The sequence below is a fragment of the Aotus nancymaae genome, unplaced genomic scaffold, assembly GCF_030222135.1.
Source record: "Aotus nancymaae isolate 86718 unplaced genomic scaffold, 86718_ANA_hifiasm-v0.15.2.pri h1tg000010l, whole genome shotgun sequence".
NCBI classification, from domain to species: domain Eukaryota; kingdom Metazoa; phylum Chordata; class Mammalia; order Primates; family Aotidae; genus Aotus; species Aotus nancymaae.
The window spans coordinates 64827835-64844433 of record NW_026988421.1 but is presented as its reverse complement, the minus strand read 5'-3'; the positions used below and the strand labels follow the sequence as shown (position 1 = coordinate 64844433).

The window sequence follows — 16599 nt, the reverse complement described above, 5'->3', positions numbered from 1 at the left end:
TCCAATTTAAAAGGATAGGAATCTGTATAGATTTGTTTGAGCTTATGGTAGGATTCATTTCTTGATCAGAGGAAGAGCATTCCATTTGACTGGAAGCAGTCTCCTAACAGAAATACTTTGGTGCTGCTCTCTTCTCGTTGTACTACTAAAGTTACTTCCCTGTGAGATAAGACACTTTTTTTTTGGAGATGGAGTCACTGTCGCTTAGGCTGGAGAGCAGTGGCACAATCTTGGCTCACTGAAAACTCCTCCTCTGGGGTTCAAGCAGTTCTCCTGCCTCAGCCTCATGAGTAGCTGGAATTACAGGCATGCGCCACCATATCTGGCTAATTTTGTATTTTTAGTAGAGCTGGGGTTTCACCATGTTGGCCAGGCTGTCTTGAACTTCTGATCTCAAGTGATCCACTTGCCTCGGCCTCCCAAAATGGTGGGATTACAGGTGTGAGCCACCGTGCCCAGCCAAGAGAAGACACTTTTGAAGTCCACTCATTCAACATATATTTAATGAGTACCCAATGCACCTGGGACTGCTATAGGAGTAGGATACAGCAGCAAACAAAACAAGAAAATCTCTGTCCTCATGGAACTTACATTCTAAAAGGGGAAAATGAACAAGTAAATATACAATGTGTCATGTGGTTATAAAGCTTAGAAAGAAAAATTAAGCAAGGTAAATAGAGGGATTAGTTTGCTATTGTATATAGGATAATCAGCCTCATTGTTAAGATAATATTTAAACAAAGACCCTGAAGAAGGCGATGAAGAAACCAAGTTTATATCTATGGGAAGAGATTTGTAGACAGAGCAATAGGCAAAGGCCCTGGCATGGGAGTGTGCATTGCACATTTGAGGAAAGGCTAGGAAAGAGCATGGTGGTCAGAAATGAGATCAGAGTAGGCCGGACACAGTGGCTCACGCCTGTAATCCCAGCACTTTGGGAGGCCAAGGCAGGCACATTGTTTGAGGTCAGGAGTTTGAGACCCACCTGACCAACATGGTGAAACTCCGCCTCTACTAAAAATACAAAAATTAAGGCAGGTGTGGTGTCGTATACCTGTAGTCCCAGCTACTCGGGAGGCTAAGGCACAAGAATCGCTCAACCCCAGAGGCAGATGTTGCAGTGAGCTGAGATTGCACCACTGCACTGCAGCCTGGGTGACAGAGCGAGACATAGTCTCAAAAAAAAAAAAAAAAACCAGGGCCGGGCGCAGTGGCTCACGCCTGTAATCCCAGCACTTTGGGAGGCCGAGGCGGGTGGATCACGAGGTCAAGAGATGGAGACCATCCTGGTCAACATGGTGAAATCCCGTCTCTACTAAAAATACAAAAAATTAGCTGGGCATGGTGGCGCGTGCCTGTAATCCCAGCTACTCAGGAGGCTGAGGCGGGAGAATTGCCTGAACCCAGGAGATGGAGGTTGCGGTGAGCCGAGATCGCGTCATTGCACTCCAGCCTGGGTAACAAGAGCGAAACTCCGTCTCAAAAAAAAAAAAAAAAAAAATTTCTTCCTCTCCCCCTCCAAAAAAAAAAATACAAAAATTAGCCAGGCATGGTGGCATGTACCTGTGGTCCCAGCTGAGTAGCTCAGGAGGCTGAGATAGGAGGATTGCTTGAGCCCACGAGGTTGAGGCTGCAGTGAGCTGAGATCAATCATGCCACTGCACTCCATCCAGACTGGCAACAGAGACCTTGTCTCAAAAAAAAAAAAGGCACTTTACAGATAAGATAACAGAGGCCTAGAAAAGTTAAGTAATTTGTCCATATTTACACAGCTAGTCAGTAGAAGGGCTGGGATATTAACCTATAATATCTGCCTAACTCAAGAAAGAATCTGTGCTTTTGACCACCATACCATAGACCTGGATTGTGTCTCTGACTGGGTGTGAGGTAGGAAAATTGAACATACATGTTGGAAAATATTGGAGCGATGGAAAGAATCCCATGTTCATAGATTGAAAGGCCTAATTTGGTTAAAATGGCATATTCCCCAAATTGATCTACAGATTCAATGCAATTTCTATCGAAATCTCATCTGGCTTTTTTTGCACAAGCAACAAAGGAAAAAATAGGACATTATCAAAATTTTTAAAACTTTGTGCTACAAACAATACCATGAAGAATGTAGAAAGACAAACCATAGAATTGGGAAAAATTATTGCAAGACATGTATCTGATAAGGGACTTGTATCTAGAATATGTAAAGAACACTTAAAACTGCCGGGTGCGGTGGCTCACGCTTGTAATCCCAGCACTTTGGGAGGCCGAGGCGGGCAGATCACGAGGTCAAGAGATCGAGACCATCCTGGCCAACATGATGAAACCCCGTCTCTACTAAAAGTACAAAAAGTTAGCCGGGCGTTGTGGTGCGTGCCTGTAGTCCCAGCTACCCAGGAGGCTGAGGCAGGAGAATTGCTTGAAACCGGAAAACAGAAGTTGCAGTGAGCCAAGCTCGCGCCACTGCAGTCCAGCCTGGGGATAGAGCAAGACTCTGTCTAAAAAAAAACAAAAAAACAAAAAAAACACTTAAAACCACTTAAAACTTACGACACAGAGCAGCACTTTGGGAGGCTGAGGTAGGCAGATCACAAGATCAGGAATTTGAGACCAGCCTGGCCAATATGGTGAAACCCCATCTCTATTAAAAAATACCAAAAAAAGTGTCTAAACATCCTGCTTATACCACACACACACACACACACACACACACACACACACACACCCAAAAAATTAGCTGGGCATGGTGGTGTGCGTCTGCAGTCCCCAGCTACTCAGAAGGCCGAGGCAGGAGAATCACTTGAACCCAGGAGATGGAGGTTGCAGTGAGCAGAGATCACACCACTGCATTGCAGCCTGGGTGACAGAGTGAGACTCCGTCAAAAACAACAACAACAACAACATAAGAAAACCATATAATACAGTAATAAAAAGATAAAAAGCCAAATTTAGAAATGAGCAAAGGATCTGAAGATCTGAATAAATATGTCTGCAAGGAAGATATAAAAATGACCCATAAGCACATGAAAAGATTTGCATGGGAGATGCAAATCAAAATCATAATGAGACATCATTTTATACCCACTACGATAGCTACAATCAAAATGCAGATAATGACAAGGAGTGGTGAGGATGTGGAGGAATTGGAATCCTCATACACAGCTGGTAAGATTGTAAATGGTGCTGCTGCTTTTGAAAATAGTTCGGCGGTTCCTCATAAAGTTAAATATAGAGTTACCAAATGACCCAGCAATTTTACTCCTGGGTGTATATTCCTAAGAGAATTGAAAACAAATGTCCACCAAAACTTGTAAATGAATTTTTGTGACAGCATTATTCACAATAGCCAAAAAAAGGTACAAACAACTTAAATGACTATCAACTGATAAATGGAGAAGCAGAATGTGGCATATCCAACCATACAATGGCGTTTTCCTGGCAACAAAGAAGAAAGATATATACTGCAATATGGATGAAGCATGAAAACATTATGCCAAGTGAAATAATGCAGCCACAGAAGATTACATACTGTATTCATATGAAATGTTCATAACAGGTAAATATATAGAGACAGCAGATTAGTGGTCACCTAGGAATAGGGGCAATTTATATGAAATATACCTAGGGTTGTGATTTATGTGAAATATTCAGAATAGGCAAATCTATGAGATAAAAAGTGCCTAGGGATGGGGACAAGGGAAGTATTCAAAGATAATGAGTAACTGCTAGTGGAAACAGGATTTTGGTTTTCTGGGAATTTTTTTTTTTTTGAGAGGGAGTTCGTTCTGTAGTGCAGTGGCCTGATCTCCGCTCACTGCAACCTCCACCTCCTGGGTTCAAATGATTCCCCTGCCTCAGCCTCCCACGTAGCTGGGACTACAGGCACGCACCACCACCCCAGCTAGTTTTTTGTATGTTCAGTAGAGACGGGGCTTCGCCATGTTGGGCAGGCTGGTCTTAAACTGACCTCAGGTGATCCACCCATCTTGGCCTCCCAAAGTGCTGGGATTACAGGCGTGAGCCACGGCGCCCGGCCGAGAATTTTTTTTATTTAAGACAGGATCTTGCTCTGTCCACGCTGGAGTGCAATGGCACAATCACAGCCCACTGCAGCCTCAACCTCCCAGGCTCAGGTGATCCAGCCTCAGCCTCTCGAGTAACCGGGAACATAGGTGCACGCCACCACATCCGGCTAATTGTGTGCGTATGTGTGTGCGTGTGTGTTGTGTTTTTGTATGTGTGTGTGTGTTGTTTTTTTTTTTCTTTGAGACAGAGTTTCGCTCTGTCACCCAGGCTGGAATGCAGTGGCGCGATCTTGGCTAACTGCAACCTCCGCCTCCCAGATTCAAGCCATTCTCCTGCCTCAGCCTCCTGAGTAGCTGGGACTACAGGCGCAAGCAACCATCCCTGGCTAATTTTTGTGTTTTTAATAGAGACGGGGGTTTCACCATGTTGGCCAGGCTGGTCTCGAATTACTGACTTCAAGTGAGCCACCTGCCTTGGCCTCCCCAAGTGTTGGAATTACAGGCGTGAGCCACTGCACCTGGCCAGATATCTCTCTGATGTACTGATTTGTTTTCTTTTGGGTTAGTATCCAGCAGTAGGATTGCTGGATTATATTAATATGATAGTCCTGCTGGGCGTGGTGGCTCATGCCTGTAATCCCAGCACTTTGGGAGGCTGAGGTGGGCGGATCACCTGAGGTCAGGAGTTCAAAACCAGCCTGACATGGTGAAACCTCATCTTTATAAAAAATATATATATATGATAGTCCTACTTTTAGTTTTTTGAGGAACCTTCATCCTGTTCTCCATAGTGACTGTACTAATTTACATGTCTACCAATGATGTATGAGAATTTTCTTTTCTCCATATCCTCACCAGCATTCACTATTGACTGTCTTTTGGATAAAAGCTATTTTAACTAGGGTGAGTTGATATCTTGTAGTTTTGATGTACATTTCTCCGATGATCGGTGATGTTGAGCATCTTTTTATATACCTGTTGGCCTGTTGGAGCAAGGTTAATTTTTTACTACACAGACAAAAGTAGAGAAGAATTGGATCTATTAATGCAATCAATCTGCCGTAGTAGCTCCATTAAAAGTATTCCTTAAATTGACTGGGCACGGCAGCGCACACCTGTAATCCCAGCACTTTGCGAGGCCAAAGCCAGTGGATCATTTGAAGTCAGCAGTTCAAGACAAGCCTGGCCAACATGGTGAAACTGTCTCTACTAAAATTACAAAAATTAGCTGGGCCTGGTGGCTGTGCCTGTAATCCAAGCTACTCAGGAGGCTGAGTAGGAGAATTGCTTGAACCTGGGAGGTAGAGGTTGCAGTGAACTGAGATCGCACCACTGCACTGCAGCCTGTGTAACAAAACGAGACTCTGTCTCAACAACAACAAACAACAACAACAGAAGTATTCCTTAAATTGATAGAGGATATGCAGCAGTGATGTTTCACTTCTGGATTGCCTTAAGAACTAACACTGGCTGGGTGCAGTGGCTCACCCCTGTAATCCCAGCACTTTGGGAGGCCGAGGCGGGCGGATCACAAAGTCAAAAGATGGAAACCATCTTGGCCAACGTGGTGAAACCTGGTCTCTACTAAAAATACAAAAATTAGCTGGGCGTGGTGGTGTGTGCCTGTAGTCTCAGCTACTCCAGAGGCTGAAGCCGGAGAATCGCTTGAACCCAGGAGGTGAAGGTTGCAGTGAGCCAAGATCGTGCCACTGCACTCCAGCCTGGTGACAGAGCGAGACTCCATCTCAAAACAAAACAAAACAACACAACTAACATTAACTAACTTTAGTCTAATTATAGATACCATAAGTAAATATCCCTCTTCTTTACTATTTGTCTGCATTAAGATTAGTTACAATTATTTTTCCATTGCATAATTTTCTCAAAGTCATTGAAATGGATCTAAAACTTACCAACTTTGGCTCTATGATTAACAAACAACAACAAAACACCAGACAATTGTATATCATACAGCATCCAATGATGATTACTCATATTAATAAAGTACTTCATACTTTTCCAAGAAATTTCAAAATAACATCAATTGACTTTTATAATGTATTTGTGTGGATGGTAGGGCAATTATTATTATGGCCATTTGGTGAATGAAGAAATTTTTGCATAAAAGTTTAAAGAATTCACTCAGATACTATTAATGGTGGACTGGAATCTGGGTTCACTGATTCTAGTACTCATCCTTACAAATAAGAAGTTATTCTTTCTACCAACTTCCGTAATTTTGTGACTGAATGAACTCCAGATTCTAAACTCTGAGTTTTGCTTCACCAAATAAAACTGAGATTCCTGGCATTCTTGCCTGGTTTGTTTGAGCTCTTGTTAAGTTTATTTGGGTGGAAGAATGCATGGACCAGCCAAGCTCTACAAATCTTTCATACACCCGATTCAGATTGTCTTTGTTTATAAGCAGAAGCTTTCTTCTGAAATGTAGCTTATTGTTTTCAGTAAAATATTCTTAAAATTTACAAATATTATCTATGCTTGATAGAATAGCTGTTAGATATCCCACAATAAATTATAGAACTTGAAAATATTTAATATTTAGGACTCAGACTGTTGATATTGAAAGGATAATGTATAGTGAATACATTACTAAGGAAAGATACTAGAAAATGGAAAAAGAGCAAATGGAGTCTGCTACACCTGTCGTGGTATCCATAATTTTTCACAAATCAAAATTAATATCCAATATATTTCCAATAACTGATACAATTCCTGGCATATTGCAAGTGCTCAACATATATTTCTTGAATGAATGAACAATGTGATTTGGAAATCTGCTTCATATGGACAAACTATCAGTTGGAAGATTATGTTTGAACCCTGTGAGGGCATCTGTCACTTCAACCCCAAAAAGATTCAAAATCAAACTTTTTAGCTTCTCTACAGACTCAGCTCAATTTCCCAATTTTTATTTTAATATATATTTTTTTCTTTTTCTTTTTTTTTGAGATGGAGTTTCGCTCTTGTTACCCAGGCTGTACTGCAATGGCGCGATCTCGGCTCACCGCAACCTCCGCCTCCTGGGTTCAGGCAATTCTCCTGCCTCAGCCTCCTGAGTAGCTGGGATTACAGGCACGCGCCACCGTGCCCAGCTAATTTTTTGTATTTTTAGTAGAGGTGGGGTTTCACCATGTAGACCGGGATGGTCTCAATCTCTTGACCTCATGATCCACCCGCCTTGGCCTCCCAAAGTGCTGGGATTACAGGTGTGAGCCACCGCGCCCGGCCCTATTTTAATATTTTTGAGACAGAATCTCACTCTGTTGCTCAGACTGGAGTGCAGTGGTGCAATCACAGCTAACTGCAGCCTTCACCTCCCAGCCTCAAGCAATCCTCCCACCTCAACTTCCCTAGTAGCTGAGACTGCAGGTGAGCGCCACCATGTCTAGATCATTTTTCTGTTTTTTTTTTTTTGTAGAGACAGAGTCTTACCATGTTGCTAAGTAAGGCTGGTCTCAAACTCCTAGGCTGAAGTAATCCTCCTACCTTGGTCTCCCAAACTGCTGGTGTTACAGGCATGATGAGCCACTGTGCTCAGCCTGAATGTTCTTATTTTGGTTGTTGATACCATTATTTTGCCAGTTTTAATTACATCTGCCAAGTTCTTTTGCCATGTAAGGTAACATATTCACAGGTTTTCAAAATTAGGATGTGGACATCTTTGAGGGGCCATTATTCTGCCTACCAGAGTGAGCATCCCCGTTGAGGCCACATGACATGGCTGGTCTGGCTACCTCACTGCAGCCATTTCCTACAATACCAGCCAAAGTGCCAGCATATTAGTGATTAGAGTTCTTTCTGGTTTCAACTACATTCTAGAATTCCTCATGTCTTGATTTTCATGTCCCTACTCATAAGCAGGGAGGAAATCTCTATCACTTCTACTCCCAAGGCCCATCTGCATGTCCACTGACCTGGCATTCACAGGTAAACTCATCCTCTTAACATTGAGTTTTTCCTCTGTTAAAGGTAAATAACATAAGGTTACTCCACTGCTTAAAATACTTTAATGCTTTCCCATTGTAGTTGTTATGGTACTTAACAGGTCTGCATGATCTAGCTTTTGCCTACCTCTCCAGTCTCCTCTCATATGAGCTCCTTCCTTCCTTACTGCATTGTAGCCACATCGAATTTCTTTAGCTCTTCAAATGCACCAAGTTTTGTGTGTATGTGTATTTTGCTGCATGGACCTCACATATACAGATACACAGTAATACTCTCTCTCTCTCCAAATGCTCTTATTCACACACTTCATCTGGCTAACTCAGTTCTCAGTTTAAATGTCATTTCTTTAGTGATACTTTTCTTGTGATATTAATCTAAACCATGTCCCTTGTGTTATTCTTTCCCATAGCACCCTGATGGTTTCCTTTTTTTTTTTTTTTTGAGGTGGAATTTCACTCTTGTTGCCCATGCTGGAGTGCAATGGCATGATCTCAGCTCACTGCAACCTCCGCCTCTCAGGTTCAAGTGATTCTCCTGCTTTGGCCTCCTGAGTAGCTGGGACTACTGCGGGCATGCGCCACTATGCTCAGCTTTTTTTTTTTTTTTTTTGTATTTTTAGTAGAGACTGGGTTTCACCATGTTGGCCAGGTTGGTCTCGAACTCCTGATCTCAGGTGATCCCCCACCACTTTGGCCTTCCAAAGTGCTGAGCCACTACTGTGCCATGTTTCTTTGCCATATATATATATATATATGTATATATATTTTTTTTTTTTTTTTTTTTTTTTTTAGATGGAGTCTCATTCTGTTACTCAGGCTGGAGTGTAGTGGCACGATCTCAGCTCACAGCAACCTCTGCCTCCTGGTTTCAAGTGATTCTTGTGCCTCAGCCTCCCAAGTAGTTGGAATTACAGACGTGTGTCCCCGTCCTTGGCTAATTTTTGTATTTTTTTTTTTTTAAGTAGAGATGGGGTTTCACCATGTTAGCCAGGCTGGTCTCAAACCCCTGACCTCAGGTGATCCACCCACCTCAGCCTCCCAAAGTACTAAGATTACGGGTGTGAGCCACAGTGCCTGGCCTGGTTTCCTTATTATTTTCACTTGTCAAATGTGTATGTATGTATATTTGTGTGTGTGTGTGTGTGTGTGTGTTTTTATGTTGTACATACATACATTTTTTTTCTTTGAGACGGAGTCTTGCTCTGTCACCCAGGCTGGAATTCAGTGGCATGATCTCGACTCACTGCAACCTCTGCCTCCCAGGTTCAAGCAATTCTCCTGTCTCAGCCTCCTGAGTAGCTGGGATTACGGGTGCATGCCACCATGCCCAGCTAATTTTTGTATTTTTAGTAGAGAGGGAGTTTCAGTATATTGGTCAGGCTGGTCTCTAACTCCTGACCTCAGGTGATCCACCCGCCTTAGCCTCCCAAAGTGCTGGGATTACAGGTGTGAGCCACTGAAACACACATTTCAACAAAACAAATAAAACAAAACAAAACACAGAAAACCTGGGTGTGGTCACGCATGTCTGTAGTCCCAGCTACTTGGAAGGTGGAAGGATCGCTGGAGCTCAGTAGTTGGAGGTTACAGTGAGCTATGATCATTTTCATTTGGAGGCCTAGGTGGGAGGATTGCTTGAACCCAGGAGTTCAAGACCAGCCTGGCCACATGGTGAGACCTTGTCTCTGCAAACAAAACAAAACAAAACAAAACCCCACAGCAAACCCGGATGTGGTGGTGCATGCCTATAGTCCCAGCTATTTGGGAGGTGGGAGGATCACTGGAACTCAGTAGTTGGAGGTTACAGTGAGCTATGATCATGCAACTCCACTCCAGCCTGGGTGACAGAGTGAAACCCTGCCTTTAAAAATAAAAATTTTTTCTTTTGCTAGGTATTGATAAATGCTAAATCTTTATAATTTTACACATCCAATAATGGGAATAATTTCCCACGGATTAGCTTCAGGTTCCCAAAATCTCAATCCTGCTTCTCTCCTACTGTCCACGTAGGGTTTTGTTTTTTTTTTTTTGAGACAGAGTCTAACTCTGTCACCCGGGCTGGAGTGCAGTGGCACGATCTCGGCTCACTGCAACCTATGCCTCTCAGGTTCAAGCAATTTTCCTGCCTCAGCCTCCTGAGTAGCTGGGATTACAGGGATCCGCCACGACACCCAACTAATTTTTGTAGTTTTAGTAGAGACAGGGTTTCACTGTGTTGGCCAGGCTGGTCTTGAACTCCTGACCTCGTGATCCACCTTTGATGCTAGATTATTGGACACATTAAAATAACTTTAAGAGTTCTGGCCCTGCACCTTTGTTTTACAGTGCTGGGTGGATTAGCACAATGGGTGATTGGAGTATTCTTGGAAGCCACTGGGACAGCTGGCAATATCTTAACTACACATGGAAGTGACTGTGGGTTACAAAAATATATCCCAGTAAATTCAAACCAAATGTATTCCTAACTCAACTTCCCTTCAGCTAAATTTCAAAAATGCTTACTTGCCACTTCAACACTAGACAAAGGGAAACATGGTGGAGGGAAGTCACTAAGGACTGAATATTGCAGTTTAAAATACTTTACTTTTACAAATTTTACAAAAGCATAGGACAGTGTGAACATATTACTAGAGACCCTTCCAGGGACTTGGAAAGGGCTGGTGCAAATGAGGGCCCCAGAAGTTGAAGCCTCCTTGGCTTCACAATAAATCTGCTTCAGGGTCTAGGGCCATTTTAATTACTGAGTAAACTGTCAACGTTCAGAGCCAGCACTATGTAGGGCCAGTGAATATGTTAATTATAGCTCCATTTGAGGCAGTTTTTTTTTTTGAGATGGAGTCTGACTCTGTCCCAGGCTGGAGTGCAATGGTGCGATCTCGGCTCACTGCAGCTTCTGCTTTCTGGGCTCAAATGATTCTGCTGCCTCAGCTTCCTGAGTAGCTGGGATTACAGGTGTGCACCACAACGCCCAGATAATTTTTGTATTTTTAGTAGAGACCAGGTTTCACCATGTTGACCAGGATGGTCTCGATCTCTTGACCTCGTGATCCACCCGCCTCGGCCTCCCAAAGTGCTGGGATTATAATTATTTTTTGAGATGGGTTCTGGCCATATTGCCCAGGCTGATTTTAAACTCCTGGGCTCAGGTGATCTTCCCACCTCAGCCTCCCAAAATTACAGGTGTGAGCACTTCACTTGGCCTAATAACATTTTTAATGAAAAATAACTATTTTCCAAAGCAAAAAGAATTTAGTGAGAAGAGTGGCATTATTTTACATTTCTGCAAATCTCTTCAGTGTCTGGGCTAATAGAAGGTTCTCATATCTGCATCTGCATTCAATCTGTTGCAATATCACAGGCATGTAGCCTCTGGAAGACCCCACTGTATTGTTGTTAGAGTGAAAAAGGGAAATAAAGTCTTAGTATGAAAATAATTTTGGCCTTATGAATTCCCTGACTACACTTTCAGAACCATTGATTTAGACATCATTATATCTACTTTTTAGTTACCTAGTGCTCCCAAAGTACCCTCTCTGACTCTCTCTAGCTGTGTAATCAACCTCGCCTCCTGCGTAAGAGTCAACGTTAGTTATTGCTATACTTTTTAGCACACATGGAAAACTTTAGAAACAACAATTCTTAATGAATAACGAGTCTTAGAAACACATTTTTGTCTTTCACTAACAAGGGAAATATTATCTCCATTGTATTCTTCCTGACAGTACAGGGAGATACAGTTACTTTATGACTAAGGCAAATGTTAGACTAAGACCAAACGCAATGTCGGGTGCCTTATTTAAATTAATGTTACTGGAGAATCATTTCTGTGTGTGAGGCATGTGTTAAGTGCTTTACATACATTATCTCATTTTATTCTCACAAGAATCTTACAAGATGGGTAGTACGGTCATTCCTATTTTACAGGTGAGTAAACGCATACGGAGAGGTTGTTAATACCTAGTGTTACACACGACTGAGGCAGGATTATGAATTCAGATAGCCTGACCCTGGAGCAGTCAGTCTGCTGTCTACTGATAAGTTATAAAGGTAGGAAATAGAGCAAGATTAGCATAAAATGAGTGCTGAGATGTGAGAGGGAGTTTAGCAAAGCAAAAAGCCTTTAGGGATAAGACAACTGAGATACCAAGATTGAATTTCTATTATTTTCCACCCTAGAAAAATTCTGCTTTACTTTCTACACTCTCAGGTTCCTCTTCTCATTTTTAAGATATTTTACTGCTGGTGGCCTCGTCGCTTAGGCCTGACGCTGACCCTGTAATCAAGGAGGCAAACTGAACGGGAGCGAGGGGAAAAAAACCTGTGGTAACCACAGTAACCGTGGCGGGGCGAGAACCCTGAGCAGGCGCGTTACATCCCAGGCCCGCTCGCCCACACCACGGCGGCCGGTCCCAGCCCCTCCTCTAGGCCTCAGACTCCACGGCCCGGCCACGGGTGGGGGCAGGAGGCCCGGGCTGGGCGCCTGCGCAGTCGCCGGGGCGCTGGTGTGATCGAGCTCACGTAGCGAGGGCTGCAGTCGCCTCCTCCCTGGCGCTGCCGGCGCGGCCTAGAGGTTATAAAAGGGCTAACGGGCTCCCTCTGCTGCCTAGTCGCGCCGCCAGCGGGCTGAGAGCAGGGGAGTAGACAGCTGCTCCGAGTGGACGCGACAGGAGCCTGAAGAGCGCGCCGCCCTGCTGTCCCACTTTCCAGGTGAGACGCTCCCTCGACCCCGCAGGCTGAGGCTGAGGCCACGGGACAGCAGTGGTTCTTCTCGGACGACTGCGGCGATCCGGTCCTCCCCGCTGTGGTGGGACTGCTGAGGCGGGGATTCCCCAGGTTACCACGGCAGCCTCGGTACCTTCCCCGCGGGAGACTCGACCCCTCGCCCTGCGCCACGCGAGTCCCGGCGGCTCCCCTCCTTCTTGCCCTTCTTCCCGCCTGCGTCCCCTGGTACGCCTCCGACCGCTGGGGCTGCTGCAGCCTCAGTCCCCGCCCCAGGGACCAAGACTTTCTTGAATTTTCCTTCCCGGGGAGGAATCACCCTGTTGATTTTTTTTCCCCCCAGGTTCTCCCGCACCTGGTCCTCCCTAACGAGGCAGAGGGGAACGCGAGCGCGGGGCGTGGGCTTTTGGCCGCCACAGCCGCAGATGGTTTGCATGTGGCGTTGGAGAGAGGATTTTAAGGCTTGGAGCTAAAACCGAAGCGCGCCAGGCATTTTTGCCCTATCGAAAGTCACCAGGAGCGGGGGGACCCCCCTCCAGAAAGTTCTGGCTGAACTCATCTGTTGCGCGCTGCGGTGCTGCCTCAGCAGCTAGACGTAGCCCGGGGCGCCGAGTTTTGTGCTCCTCGCACCAAGGAAGTCGAGTCTTTGGTAACCTTGTCGTCAGGGAAGCTTCCTTCCCTCTTCTTCCCCAGAACTTTTTTTTAAAGAGACAAGAGCTCTTCTCTCAATCTCTGTCTCTGTGTCTGTCTCTGTCAACGGAGAATTTGCAGCTTTTAAAAGTCCACATCAGTCCAACAAATTCCATGGTTGTGTAAGGATTTTGAGTTGGATTATATGACTGGCCCCCGGATGTATGTTTCAATGGGGAGGAAGGATGGTATGATAAGTATGAGAAACTCTCTCTTAAATAATCGAATCTGTTAAATACAAATTCAGTGTTTAGACACTGACATCTTACGCGTTCCGGATAGAGTGAAGACTTTTGCACTGTTTTCTTTAAGAAAGGGTTGAAGAATCAGCTAGATCCTCTTTTAGGAATTGATTTAAAAGGCCAAAGAGACTTGCCAATTTCCACTTAACTGTTTCTGGTTTCTCCGAGAGCGGTGGTTCTTGGACTTTCCCTTGGAAGGCACTCGGAGGGGATGAAATAGCCACTACGTGGGTCCTGGAGGGGAGGGGCAAAGACGTGGCAGCAGTGTTCTTTCATCAATTTTTTACTCTCTCTCTTTTTAAAGATCTAGTTAGAAACATATTTCCCCTTTTAGGTTTAGATGTAGCTTATGAATGAGGCCAGTCTTTTCCTAAAATAATCAGATGAAAAATTCAGTCTGCATAGCAGGAACATTGGAAGTTAATTTAAAAAACATTTTAAACGGATTTTTAAAATCAAGTTTCTATGAAGAAAATGGGTATCCTAAGAGGATATATTCAAGAAACTGAAAATGAACAATCTCAAATATATTTTATCTTGATTTGAAATGTGAATAGACACCCCGTGATTTTTTTTTTTTTTTTTTTGGCTTGTGAGTGTAATTTAAGAATCTTAAATATGAACTTCAAATTTTACTTCTTTCTTTATGTGGGAAGCATAGATTTTATAACTTATCTTTAATAATAGTTATGGTCAGTTTTGGTTTTGGGACATTGTGCCTTAAGTCCTGCCCCTGTTTTTGATAGCTGATGGCAAATGCTTCTTAGATTTACATGTACTAACTAGGAAAAGGACTACTTCTGTCTCTTTTAAATGGATAGTGCTGTTTTTATTGACATTTTGATGAGTTTTATTTTGAAGTACTGAAAACCCAGGACTTTGGTAGGACTTTGGCCAGTTTGTATTTTGATGGTAAAACAGATGAAAACTGTGTACAACTTTTAATTATGCCAAAAGAAATAGATAGTGCAAAAGACTATAGAAATAAAGAAAGTTTTATAATGTCTGTGTAGTCCGGGTTGTTGCAGATGAATCTTGGCTTTTTGGCAAGGAGCCGTTAACCTTTTCTATTACTGAAGAGTAAGTTGTATACTGAAAAGCAGTATTTTTCAGTAGGGCAAATAAATTCAACTGGCATTTATTCCAGGGATGAAGCAAGAGCTGGGACAGCCATAAACCTTGTGAGCCTTCCTTTCTGTGGAAGCAATGCTTTATTTTACTTAGCAACCAACCAGTTATCACATAGGATGTAATTATTGCTCTTGGATGCATCTATGAGATACATAATAGTGGTTCTCAAACTATTTTAAGGTCATGAAATCCTTTGAGAATCTGATGGAAGGTGTGGTCCTAGGTCAGAAAATGCAAATACACCGTACATGGAATTTTATGTGTCACTTCCTGCTCCTCATTCAAGTCCATCCGTAAACTCTGTTATAAGAACCCCTAAAAAGTAAAAGAGATGTGAAGCTACTCTTTAAGGATATCTAGGCATCTTGAATATTTCTGAAAATTGAGCTGGGTGTGTAAGTCTGATTGGACTCATGTATAAAGATGACCTGAATACATTTTTGCCCAAAGGGTTTTAACAAAAGTTAATAGGTTATTAGAATTGTTGAATTGCTAAATTGCCTGGTCTGTGAAAATATATCAGATTGCCTGCTCTCTCATATATGGTAACTTATATTTGGTTCTCCATTCTGAAAGTGGAACAGGCCTGGAAGTAAACAAAAATAAATTGCACAGGCCCTTGGCATTAAACTTTATTGCTTTTCTTGAAGTGAGATCTTGAATCTTGTAATTAAACCATAATGTGTTATGTTTAAATATATGAATATAAGACAATCCAAACAAAATGAGTATATATGTGAAACTAGTTAAAGCTTTGTGTTTCTACTCAATGAAATTTACTTGTATAAATTGAAGCTGTCCTGTCATTAGTTTTTCTCTAGCCAAATAAGAATTGCACCTGGACCAGGTGCAGTGGCTCATGCCTGTAATTCCAGCACTTTGGGAGGCTGAGGTGGGTGGATTACAAGGTCAAGAGATTGAGGCCATCCTGGCCAACATGGTGAAACCCCGTCTGTACTAAAATTTCAAAAATTAGCTGGGCGTGGTGGCGCACTCCTTTAGTCACAGCTACTCGGGAGGCTGAGTCAGGAAAATTGCTGGAACCTGGGAGGCAGTAAGCCAAGATTGTGCCACTGCACTCTAACCTGGTGACAGAGCGAGACTACATCTCAAAACAAACAAACAAACAAACTTAACAGCCGGGCATGGTGGCTCATGCTTGTAATCCAGAACTTTGGGAGGCTAAGGTGGGTGGATCACCTGATGTCAGGAGTTTGAGACCAGCCTTGCCAACATGGTGAAACCCCATCTCTACTAAAAATACAAAAAATTAGCCAGGTGTGGTGGCATGTGCCTATAATCCCAGCTACTCTGGAGGCTGAGGCAGGAGAATTGCTTGAACCTGGGAGGCAGAGGTTGCAGTGAGCCAAGTTTCGCACCATTGCACTCCAGCCTCGGCAACAAGAGCAAGGCAACAAGAGCAAGTCTCCGTCTCAAAAAAAAAAAAAAAAAAAAAAAAAAAAAATAATTACACCTGAGCAGAAGCTTAGGCAACTCAAAAGGATTCTCTTTTAGGTTAGTTACAACAGCAGTTTTTAAACTTGGTGTGACGAAAAACATTCTTTTTCCTGGTCTTCCTTTGAATGATGAGTATGACAGCATATTTGGTTCGACATTTGCTAAAAATACATTATATAGATTCAGACTTCTTACCTAATTATCATCAGTGAATGAGTACTATATTGGACTTCTCTTCGTCTTGTTTAGTGTTTCATATAAATGTGTCCCTATGTTATTAGTTTACTTATTTCTTATTTAAATAGTAATATTATGTGGAATTAGTACTCAGCCTTTCTCTCTCTCTCTCTTTTTTTTAAAGAGATAGGATCTTTC

General features: G+C 43.1%; 1 protein-coding gene across 3 annotated transcripts in view; it reads left to right on the top strand.

Moving 5' to 3' along the window:
• The first annotated feature begins 12571 nt into the window (after window positions 1-12571).
• Window positions 12572-16599, top strand: part of P4HA1 (prolyl 4-hydroxylase subunit alpha 1) — an 87172-nt gene continuing 83144 nt past the window's right edge. Inside the window, exon 1 of one of the 3 annotated variants that reach the window (XM_064374270.1) lies at window positions 12572-12691. The gene's annotated coding sequence lies outside the window, so the exon portion shown is untranslated. The remainder of the gene's footprint in view (window positions 12692-16599) is intronic. The other 2 variants (XM_064374269.1, XM_064374268.1) reach the window with 2 other exon arrangements.